The 11,517-nt window shown below is 43.6% G+C and overlaps 1 pseudogene; it reads right to left on the bottom strand.

Moving 5' to 3' along the window:
* Positions 1 to 278: 278 nt before the first annotated feature.
* On the bottom strand, positions 279 to 752 carry LOC127677479 (60S ribosomal protein L29-like; annotated as a pseudogene).
* Between the last annotated feature and the right edge of the window lie 10,765 nt (positions 753 to 11,517).

Raw genomic sequence — 11,517 nt, 5'->3', positions numbered from 1 at the left:
ATTGGTGCCCTCTTTCTGGTCTCTTGGGCACCTGCACGCATGTGAGACACATGCATAAATAAAAATGCATTAAAGAAAAGTTTGTACTTTGCTAGCAACATTCGAAAAGGTCGGGAAGAGAAGGGGGCATACATGCAATAGTGGGAAAGCAAATGAATTTTTTTTTCTAGCCTCAAGTTTATTTGTAAAAACAGCATAAGACACTGGTTATCTGCAAATAGTGTGCGGGTAGGTGTGTCACAACAGTCCATCTGTCTTCACACTGGCAGGAGCCTTTTCTATGGGGCCTTCACAGGGTTCTGTGCACCTTTGGGAGCCTGAGCTGGAACTGACGCCTGGGCCTTAGCTGGAGCTGTGGCCTCTGCCTTGGTTTGAGCCTTGGGCTTTTTTGGCTGGCAGAGCCTACGCCCCTTGGCCACGTAGCTTCGAATCTGCTTCCGAAGCATGGGGTGAGCGAGGAAAGCCAGGCGACTGAGTTTGCGGCTGGGGCCCTTTAGCATCTTGAGCTTGAAGGCCTGAGGCTTCACAAGGGCCTTGGTGGCCTCTGCGCGCGCACTCACTGCTTTTGCATTGTTGGCCTGCATATTTTCCAGGCCTTTCTTGTTGTGCTTTTTGGCAAAGCGCATGTTTCTCAGGAACTTGGGATCAACCCCTGTAAAAGATTCATATCTTTGTGACCGGGCTTTCTTGATGCCATTTCTGTGCCATTTGCGGGACTGGTTGTGTGTGGTGTGGTTCTAGGACTTGGCCATGTCTGCACGGTAACCTGTGGCTCCCGCAGCGCCTGGGACAGGAGGAGAAAATGAAAGCAAGTATTGTTTCCAGGAGTTGCTTCTAAGACTTGTCTCCTTGCAATGTGCTTAGAGACGTGGATTCGTGTGAGTGTAGGAAGAGCACTTGGTTACTGAGGTAAATGAAAACCGCACCCACCTTAGTACTTTTAGGATGGATGGTAATGCTGTGGAAGGAAACCTGGACCCAATCAATAATAAGGATAGGAGAGGAAAGAGGAACATTTTATCTTCCACCTGGGTGGGTGGGGGGGAGGGGAGTTGGATTATATAGAGAGTTTATAATCTTTGTCTCATCATAACGACTGTGGAGAAAAACAAATTTAGAATGACAGTCTCCAAGAACTGATTTCGTGAGTTTCTCCATCAATTTAGTTTCCCTTTTATATATACATCACGGTGACATGTAATAAAAATCTATGTCCCAAAAAAAGGTCTACAGAGATTTTTCAGCAAAAATAAAATAAAAATTTTAAGGGCTGAGAATGGACTGTTTCATAGATTAATTTGAGACATAACTTCTTTCTTAGTGGGACACAAATTAATGATGCATTTTACAACCAATGGCTTCTTCATATCAACAAAATAGCTGATTGAGTTCGCATTCCTCTGTGTAATGAAAATTAAATTTCAGTCAGCTCAGCACACAGTTCTCAGCACACAGCCCCACCCCCCAAAGGTTGGATTATCGTATAAAGTTTATAATCTTTATCTCATCATTACTAGTCACATGCAGACAGGTTAGAAGGAAAAGGGTTAAAGTCACATAAATTGTCAGCTCTAAGATTCTAGCTTGTTAATGTTGTTTTGTTTTCTCTAGTTGGTTTTTGCTACTGGTTAGCTTTTGTCATCTACATATAAGGTTGGGCATCTGGGAAAAGGCAACCTCAGCTGAGAAAAATGCCTCCATCTGGTTGACCTGTAAGCCACTCTACGGGGGTGTGTTCTTGATTAATGACTGACATGAGAGGACCCAGCCCACTGTGGATAATACCACCTCTGGGCTGGTGGTCCCGGCAAGCCACGGAGAGCAAGCTGGTAAGTGGTGTTTCTCCTTGACCTCAGCTTCTGTCCTGCTGAGTCCTGCATTGGATGGACCTTCTATGATGGACTATGATTGGGGTGTGTAAGCCAAATAACTCCCCAAGTTGGTTTTGGTCAGTGTTTTATCACAGCAATGGGAACTAAACTATAATGGTTAGCTTGCATATTTTTTTTAAGGCAGTTAACATTTACATCAGACTCAGGCCCATGTGTGTTATGTTTTGTTCACACAACACATGACTTAGTAACCTTCCATGCTGATTTGAAGTCTTCAGAAACATAATTTGAGGACATGGTGGAGTTTAAGTAGCCATTTACCCTGTGTCACCCTTGTTTGGCCTGTCTTCACTGTTATTCAGAAATTACGCTGTTGTGTCTGAAATCTGTGCCCAAGAAAATTTCCCTGTTTCTGATTATTTATTTGGGGCTATATAACTGAACCAAGATGGTGGCCAGACTGAGACGCTTATACTCAAAAGTGTAAATGTATGTTAAACCTGGGCTCAATGCTTACTGGTGATGCTATTTAAATTAAATAGCTTATCTGCTTTTAAAGAAAAGCCAGTCTGAGATTAAGAAGAAAAAGTAGAATTGGGATTACCAGAAAGACTGCCAGGTTAAAAAAACAAAAACAAACAAACAAAAATCCCACTGTGTTTCCCCAGACTTGGTTCAGTCTCTTCCCTTGCATGTCTTCTGTTGAATACCCTAGAATCATATTAAACTATAAATGCTTGGAGAAGAAGTCTAATTGTTACAGATAGAAGAACGCTGACCTTCATCAAAGTAAAATCTATAGTACAGAAACTCTCTAACCCTAATGGTACATGTCCCTTCCATCGGTGGCTACGTTACTGCCTATCTGAAGGTAGTATATGCTGTGTGGGCAAGAAATGCCCCATGAACCTTCACCTCCAAGGTCCTCTTGGCTCTTTCTGGTCTTATCACCATAGCCTGGCATTTATCCATGGGAAGGGATTCACCAAACTTACAACATTCTACTCCAAGGCTTACTTCTGAAGTTGTGAAGATGCGGATTGAAAATCCATGTATTAATTTGTGGGAAGCCATCCTGAGCTATTCGGACTAATGCTTACTCATGGCCCTAAGGTGGTGGCTGCTAAAATATAAGAACAATTAACTAGAGCCTTCTCCTTGAGCTATCAGTGTGAGAAGATTCCGAGAATACCACAAGATGTTCCTGCCCTAACCACAGAATGTACCTGCCTGCGTTAACTCTGGGTGTCCTCTCCAGATGACCAGATGACCTCCCTCGCTTGCTTCCTGCTTCGACCCCTAGAGGTGTCTCTGCCCTTCCCTCCTTTGTCTGGTGTGAAGGTTATTTCCTTCTCTGTAAGCCTTAAAACCCACTTACCTCCCCGACATTAAATGAAGCCATGACACAACCCAGACTGACTCTGACTTTGTTAGCGTGCTTGGCTTCCTTTCTCTCTTCCCCCCATTTTTGACCCTCAGGTAGTGCCTCTTCGAGACCCTGGAATAACTGGACCTGCTGGACGGGTCATTAATTAGTGCTCCAGGTCTCCACTGAACATAAAAGTTGCTTTAAGTTGTGTGGTGGGCCTTATTTTAAAGAAACACTCAAGGCTGTTGCATAGTTGAAGCATTGTCTTCTTTAAGGCCCTGGGTGGCTAGCTTGTCCAACAGTGCCGTGTTCCTCAAGATGCTGGAAACTAGTTTCAGAATCTTTGGCACGTTTTTCTCACCATTGTCAAGGAAGATAAATCTCCTCCTCCTCCTCCTCCTCCTCCTCCTCCTCCTCCTCCTCCTCCTCCTCCTCTTCTTCTTCTTCTTCTTCTTCTTCTTCTTCTTCTTCTTCTTCTTCTTCTTCTTCCTCTTCCTCTTCTTCTTCTTCCTCTTCCTCTTCTTCCTCTTCCTCCTCCTCTTCCTCTTCTTCCTCCTCCTCCTCCTCTTCTTCTTCTTCTTCTCTTCTTCTTCTTCTTCTTCTTCTTCTTCTTCTTCTTCTTCTTCTTCTTCTTCTTCTTCTTCTTCTTCTTCTTCTTCTTCTTCTTCTTCTTCTTCTTCCCCTTCATCTCCTCCTCCTCCTCCTCCTCCTCCTCCTCCTCCTCCTCCTCCTCCTCCTCCTCCTCCTCAAGGTCTAGCCATAAAAGTCAAGCTGGTGTCCCTTGAAGCATGCTGAGTAAAGCATGGTGGCCTCAGACTGTGATCTTTCTGCCCCAGCCTCCTGAATGCCAGAATTACAGATGTGATCCACCACACCTGGTCCAGTGGAAGAAGAAAAGTTCACTTTTTTTTGAGGAGAGACTGTTTTTTTCTGAGACTTTTAGTGGTATTTAGAATCAAATGTGAGTGGACAGTGGTGTGAGTGGGTAGATGGACAATATTAAGATAAGTTATTGAGAATGAGAGAACCATCCTCTCAGAGCACAGAGTTGAGTTTTAACCACAGCAGGGGCTCGGCGGTGTATAAATCAGCTGCGCTAGAGGGCCAGATTGATATTCTCAGTCTCCAAAGCAGATGCATATGGATCTAGTCTAAATTCATTGCTTCTCAGTGATATCATTTAAGTTATCTAGGTGTCTTATTCACTTTAAGAATTTCATTCAAAATATTAATTGTACGAGGCACTTTGTTACAGAGGGACACTTTCGTGTGAAAGCGTACATTTACATACGCTTAAAAGAAAACTTACTCTGAGATTGAGAAGGAAAGCAAGACATACAGATTAAAATGAACTTTCATAGACTAGCTCAGGGAAGACCCTGTGTCTTTTGAAATAATGCCGCTTGGTTCTATTTTTTAAATAACACGGACTTTTTAATAGAGAACTTAAAAAGTTCATGGATTGCATCATTCAGAAACATTCTTTATAATCAGTATTTTAAAAATAGACTTAGTTTCTTTCTTTCTTTCCTTCTTCCGTCCTTTCTTTCTTCCTTCCGTCCTTTTCCTTCCTTCCTTCCTTCCTTTCCTTCCTTCCTTCCTTCCTTCCTTCCTTCCTTCCTTCCTTTCTTTCTTTCTTTCTTTCTTTCTTTCTTTCTTTCTTTTCTTTCTTTCTTTCTTTCTTTCTTTCTTTCTTTCTTTCTTTCTTTCTTTCTTTCTTTCTTTCACAGTGATTTTAGGTATACAATGAAATTTAGGTACCCAGATGTCCCATAAGCCCTTTCTCCAGCACATGTGCAGCCTTCGCCACAATTAACAGCTAGAGTGATGCACTTGAGATAGCTATTTGGAGACACCACCACTGATCCGGGCTTATAGCTTACATGTGGGATTTACTTGTGCACAGCTTTATGGGTTTGGACAAATTAATAAGGACATGTATCTGCATTACAATGGCCTATAGAGTAGGTTCTCTTCTGTAAAACCCTCTGTGACTCTCTTCTTTGTTATATTTTGATAAAAATATCTTGGGTCTTAGGGTCGCCTGGAAATAGACTCTGAGTGCTGCCTGCTGAATATGAATGGGAGGGTTCTCTAGGGAGATGGTCCTGCAAGATGATAAAGGAGGTCCCCACTGTGCAAGGCAGAGTCTGAACCCAAATGCATTTGCAGCCACATTGCCAACCCTGGAGGGGAAGTGTCTAGAGCTGGAAAGACCTTTCTGAATGGCTCTGAACCAAAGTGGGGGTGAAACTAGTATCTTTGAATCAGGGAGTCTTTGGCTTTCCTAGAGGCGGTTGATTTCGGATGATTCTACTTCCTAGGGCCAAGAACAATTCCCAGTGAGGGATGCAGCTGTGAGCTATTAGCGGCTATATTCCCAGCAGCTGGTGGGGGATATGTGCTCCAAAGAGCAAACTGGAGCAAAGACTGCATTCATTATGCACTCCAATGTTGTCCTAAGGTATGGACCATTTTGCATGTGCACCTTTTCAGCCTCTTCAGTACTGGTTGATTTTTCTTCTGCCTTATCACGTGCAAGTATCATTTTTTTGAATGTCCTCATTGTTGAACAGCTAACTTTGACAAGTTTTCACTGGAATATGTAATAGTGTGATCTTTGGGTGTTTGCAATGTACGTGAATTTAATCCACTGCTTAGCACTGACCAGGTCAGGCCAGTGTTTTTATTGCCTTTCTTGAGGGCTTTCTACGAGACACAAATGACAAAACTCCTCTTTTATGGTCCTCATAACTCTGTGTTGCAGAGGCTGTTTTGTCTCCATTTTGTAGGTGAGGGGAGTACTGAGGCACAGAGAAATCAAAAAGCCACTGTAAACAAGCAAGGAAATTAAGTCAGTATATTCAACCAATACATATTATTTCTTTCTGCCTCGTTTTGTGTGTGTGCATGTGTGTGTGTATGTGTATGCGAGTGCATGCGCGTGTGTGTGTGTGTGTGTGTGTGTTTGTGTGTGTGTGTGTGATTGCTAGGCTTATGTCTTTAGAAGGAATTCCATGGTTAAAGGCCTGGCTTATTTAAAAGTCCTTGGCAAGGTTTCCCAGGCTCCCCAAAATCATTGAGAGAGCTTCCACCAGTAGACTATGATTGTTTTTTTTTTTTTTTTTTTTTTTTTTTTTTTTTTTTTTTAATCTTCCTGTAGACAATATCAAAGAACCAGAATCCTTCATTAGAACTGCTTGGTGGTTAATACCAGCACTTTGCCAGGGCCATCTTGGAGATAAGCCTCTGGACTTATCGGTTCCTAGATTAGGTTAATTGACATGGTAGCAGCTTTATGTGGTGAGTTAAAGGAGCAAAGGAACTGGGCAGAGGCAGCTGTTGTTCCCTGCTTCCTGATTGCTGGAGTGATGTGACCGCCTGCCCGCCTCTGTTTCTGCTGCTGTGGTGGACTACGCTAACACGCATCCAAAATAAGCCATTTCTTCCTTAGAAGACACACCCTCTTGTCTTTCGTCGGGTGTGTGAACTTGACTTTTCTTGCCCTTTCCTTTAGCTTGCTGGTGTGCTTAGTTCTTTCAGGGTCAACCTCAAGGGTTTGCTAGAACGGGTACCTACATTTCAGTGACCGTTTTCATCTGTGAAAATGAATATCTGACAGGGCAGGGGGATGGCCTGGATAAACAACATTGGACTAGAACCTAGCTCTGTAAAGCAAGCAAGACCCTCCAACTACAGGGATGAGCTTTGGACTGCAGCATCTTCTAAAGATTCTTTCCAGGAGGCTTTTAAAGTCCTGAGTTGGTTATTGTTAGCTTACAGACAACTACACCTGGCTCATCCCAGGAACCTTAGCAACAGTGACCTGGGAGTAGATGACTTCATCACCACTCGTCAGGGACTAGCCAGGCTGGAGGAACTGCTCTGCTGCCCCAGCTTCCCCTCCCCCTCCGTCTTCTTTCTCTCTGTTTCCACCTGTTCCCGGTCAGTCTCTTCCTTTCTTCCTCTCTCTTTATGTCTCCCCCTCCCCCCAGTTCTCTGTCTCTACCCTTTTCCAGGTCTCCTTCCCCTGAAACAAATCTTTGTACTAGGCCTGTCATATGGCTTGATTCCTCAGGGGGACACCTTGATCGGGCCTGCTAAGTTGTTCTTCGCTGCCACAACCTTACACTGCATTGTCCGGCGTTATAAAGGATAGCAGTTATGCCATAAACACTTTCAGACTCTATCAGAGGCTTTGACACTTCAGCTTTCCACTCTTCACGTGAAAAAGACAGGAACTCTTTTTTTTAATGACTTATTTATTTATTATCTGTAAGTATACTATAGCTGTCTTCAGATACTCCAGAAGAGGGAGTCAGATCTCATTACAGATGGTTGTGAGCCACCATGTGGTTGCTGGGAATTGAACTCAGGACCTTTGGAAGAGCAGTCAGTGCTCTTAACCGCTGAGCCATCTCTCCAGCCCAAGACAGGAACTCTTGAGAAATGTTTGGGAAGACAAGGAGAATTGTTTTGTCTTATTTTAGATCAAGTTAGCTGCCCTTTTCTTCAAGGAGCCTAACGTCTGGTGTTTCCCAACCCGATGCCCTTGAGGAATTTCTTTGGAAAATGAAGACTTTTTTTTTCATCCACTCAATTCTGACCTTTGCCACTCTATTGAACCAAGTTGATTTCCTTACTTACCCCTTTTCCGGCTGAGGCTGTCCTGAGGTCGTAATGAGCCAAAGTATGTAAGATACACAGAGGAATAGTTCCCCAGAAGAAGCAGTCGATAAACACGCTTTCATTCCCTCCCTTGTAGGATGAATACTCCCTAGCGCCTTCCCAGAATGCTGTATCATTGTGTGACTTTTGGGAATCTCAATTTCCTCATCTGAGAAAGCACAGACTATACCCTACTATAGATTTGCCACAGGCAGCTTTAACCAGGATCAAATGAGGTAATCTGTGTAAATGAGTAACTTGCACAGCACCTGGCATGGAACAGGCGGCCAGTAATTTGTAGCTGGGATTACTTTAAAACCTGTTAATTTACTTTAAGCCGGTTGCTGAAGTGGCTGGGCCGTCTGCGGAAACGGATCATATGCACTTGATTAATTTTCAGCTCTACCGAATGGATCGCTTCCCGAGCATGATCAAGGCAGAGTTAGTTACCTTGGGTTTCCAACTGATCTGTGCTGTTTTGATATTTATGCACACTGCCCTGCGCTTGCCAGGGGTGGTGTAGCTGCCATCACAGTCGCTTCCTTTGAATGGTGAATACAAAACTTAAAACCTGCTCTCCTCAAGGGTTAGATGCACCTAACCCTCAAGAGACTTGAAGCCCCAGAGAATGGGGAGGTTCGGAAGGGTGGAGGTGGGGGTTGGTGGTGGGTGGGACATCCTCTTGGAGACTGGAGAGGAGGAATGGGATGAGGAACTGTCAGAGCACGGATGGGGAGGGGGATAATGACTGGACTGTAAAAAAAAATAATAATAATAATTAAAAAAAATCCAACAAAAACAGAAAAAGCCCATCGCCTATCCCTTTGGAAACTACTGTTACCTGTTTCTATGAGGTAGTCTTTAGGGTACACAGGTAAGCAAGATTATCTGCTGTTTGTGTCGGGTTTACTTCCTAAGACACAAACCCCTCTGTGTTCATTCGTGTTATTTGTAAATGACAAGAATGCCAATTTTTTTTGTTGACAGTCCCATTGACTTTAGAGGAGAGGTAGACTGTTTATAGAGAAAGAGTCTACCACTTAAACTTTTGTATGTGAGGTGTTAATTCCAGCCTTGCTGTTTCTCTCATCTTTAATTTCTTATTTCTTTCCGTTTCTTCCACGATAACCAAAGTGTCTGCGCTCACCATAAGGGTCAGACCAGTGAGCAAGAGTCATCAGGCCGGGTCTGGTCTCAGGCAGCTTTTAGTCCTTTCTCAGGGCCTTAGCGGAGCCACTTCCGGTTTCTGCTTTCAAACCGACGTCAGGGGCTCTTCCTCTTGCCCACTGCTTATGCTCTGAAGTTCCTCTGTGCCCCACTAGCAACTTTCTTCTCTAGCCCTACTTCCTCTTCTCAGGAAGCTTCATCTTAACCATGTCAAGCCCTGATTACATCTCTAAGCCTGCTCAGCAGGGAAGACATTTTGTATGTGTGTACGCATGTGCACGTGCGCACGCATGGCTATGCCACTAACCCGTCGAGGGGAACCTCCATGGTTTCTACTTTAGCACCGCAAACCTCCGTGGGCTGGCTCCACCTTTCTGGTACAGTCACTCAGTAACTTCTACTAGTACCGGCCAACATGAACAGTGCAGCCAACACAGCGCACTGACTACATTATGTGTTTTGCTTTTCCCAAATAAAATTTTTCTCAGAAGCTGGGTGGTGGCCGCATATGCCTTTAATCCCAGCACTTAGGAATCAGAGGCAGAAGGATATCTGAGTTCGAGGTCAGCCTGATCTGCAGGGTGGGTTCCAGAACAGCCAGGGCTACACCCAGAAACCCTGTCTCAAAACAAAACAAAAACAAAAAACAAAAAACCTAAATAAATAAATAATAAATATTTTTTTTAGTGTACAAACATCATCTTTTGTTTTGTGTTTATTTGTGAAATGTTCCAGAGCTTGCTTTAGTCTATGACTGTTCATTTATGTGCTTTTTTTTTTTTTTTTAGACCCATGGTCAGTAGTGATTTTTTAAAAAGATTTATTTATTATTACACTTGATCTTAGCCAAAAGGCTGAGAAGCGATGATTTATTTATTATTATATGTAGATACACTGTAGCTGTCTTTAGATACACCAGAAGGCGTCAGATCTCATTACGGATGGTTGTGAGGCACCATGTGGTTGCTGGGATTTGAACTCAGGACCTTCGGAAGAGCAGTCAGTTCTCTTAACTACTGAGCCATCTCACCAGCCCCAGTAGTGATTTTTTAAAATAAATAAATATTTTAGACATCGCAGACCGTATGGTTTCAGCTGCCACTAACTACAGCTGCTTGAGAATGAATCCATCCCTAGGCAGTGAGAACGCGTCTGCGTTCTTATAAAACTCTACTTACCAAAGGAGGTGGTGAGCTCCAGCAGCCTACAAGCCAGTATTCCACGTTGTGCACTCCTGGGGGTTATTTAGTGAGAACTGAGAGCAAAGCAAGCCCTTTCCCTGCCGGATGATGTAAGACACAGGAGAGACTCAGTTCTTTACCTTCGGGATCTCCTATGGAAACCAGACGCCTCGGAGGTATGGGTTAGATTCCAACAAGCACAGCAGCAGAGCACTGTGATGATTCAAATGTCTCTCAGTTACAGAGACAGGTCTGGAAACCGGGAGTCGAGCTGTCGCAGGGATGAGATTCCTCAGGGCCCAGAGGGTCGTCTGCTCAATGCCATGCTTGCTGGAGAGCCTTGACAATCTTTGGTTTGCAGTTGCTCCAATCTTCTGCCTTTGTACAGCTCTCCCAGTCCCTGCTCTGCGTATCTCTTTCAGTAACCAAATACAGGCTTCCCTAAGAAATGCAGTCACATAATCGTAGAGTCTACCATGCCCTCACTTTAACCTCTCTCCATAGACTGAGGTCACACACAGGAAAAGTCAGCTCTTCAAAATGTCATCTTTTGGGCACACATACGGTGTTATGCCATAAGGAGATTTGTGTATTTACCATGAATGCGTCTGGGTAGCAGAGGGCAACTCATCTCATAGGATGGTGGACGAGAGGAAGGAGAGGTTGCAAAACACACCACCATACTGGGCAGCTTCACTGCACCAAAGCAGGAAAGAGGATTCCAGGTGAGTGGGCAGCTTTGGCAAATGCAGATAGGCAGGATGGAAAGAACAGAGGGCATATGTTGGATAACCACCCTGGAACAAGATGGTGGGACTGGTGGAAGGTACTCCAGCGATGCAGGAAGATAGTCTGAGCAACACTACATAAGAATATCCTCAAGACTACATATGAATAATATCCTCAACACTACATATGAATAATATCCTCAACACTACATATGAATATCCTCACCACTACATGTGAATATCCTCAACACTACATATGAATAGCCTCAACACTACATGTGAATATCCTCAACACTACATGTGAATATCCTCAGCACTACATATGAATATCCTCAACACTATATGTGAATATCCTCAATACTACATGTGAATATCTTCAACACTACATGTGAATATCCTCAACACTACATGTGAATATCCTCAGCACTACATATGAATATCCTCAACACTATATGTGAATATCCTCAACACTACATATGAATATCCTCAACACTACATGTGAATATCCTCAACACTACATATGAATATTCTCAACACTACCTGTGAATATCCTCAACACTACATATGAATAT

This window comes from Apodemus sylvaticus, chromosome 1, assembly GCF_947179515.1.
Source record: "Apodemus sylvaticus chromosome 1, mApoSyl1.1, whole genome shotgun sequence".
NCBI lineage: Eukaryota > Metazoa > Chordata > Mammalia > Rodentia > Muridae > Apodemus > Apodemus sylvaticus.
Note: the sequence above shows the minus strand (reverse complement) of the source record. Positions and strands in the feature narration are given on the sequence as shown.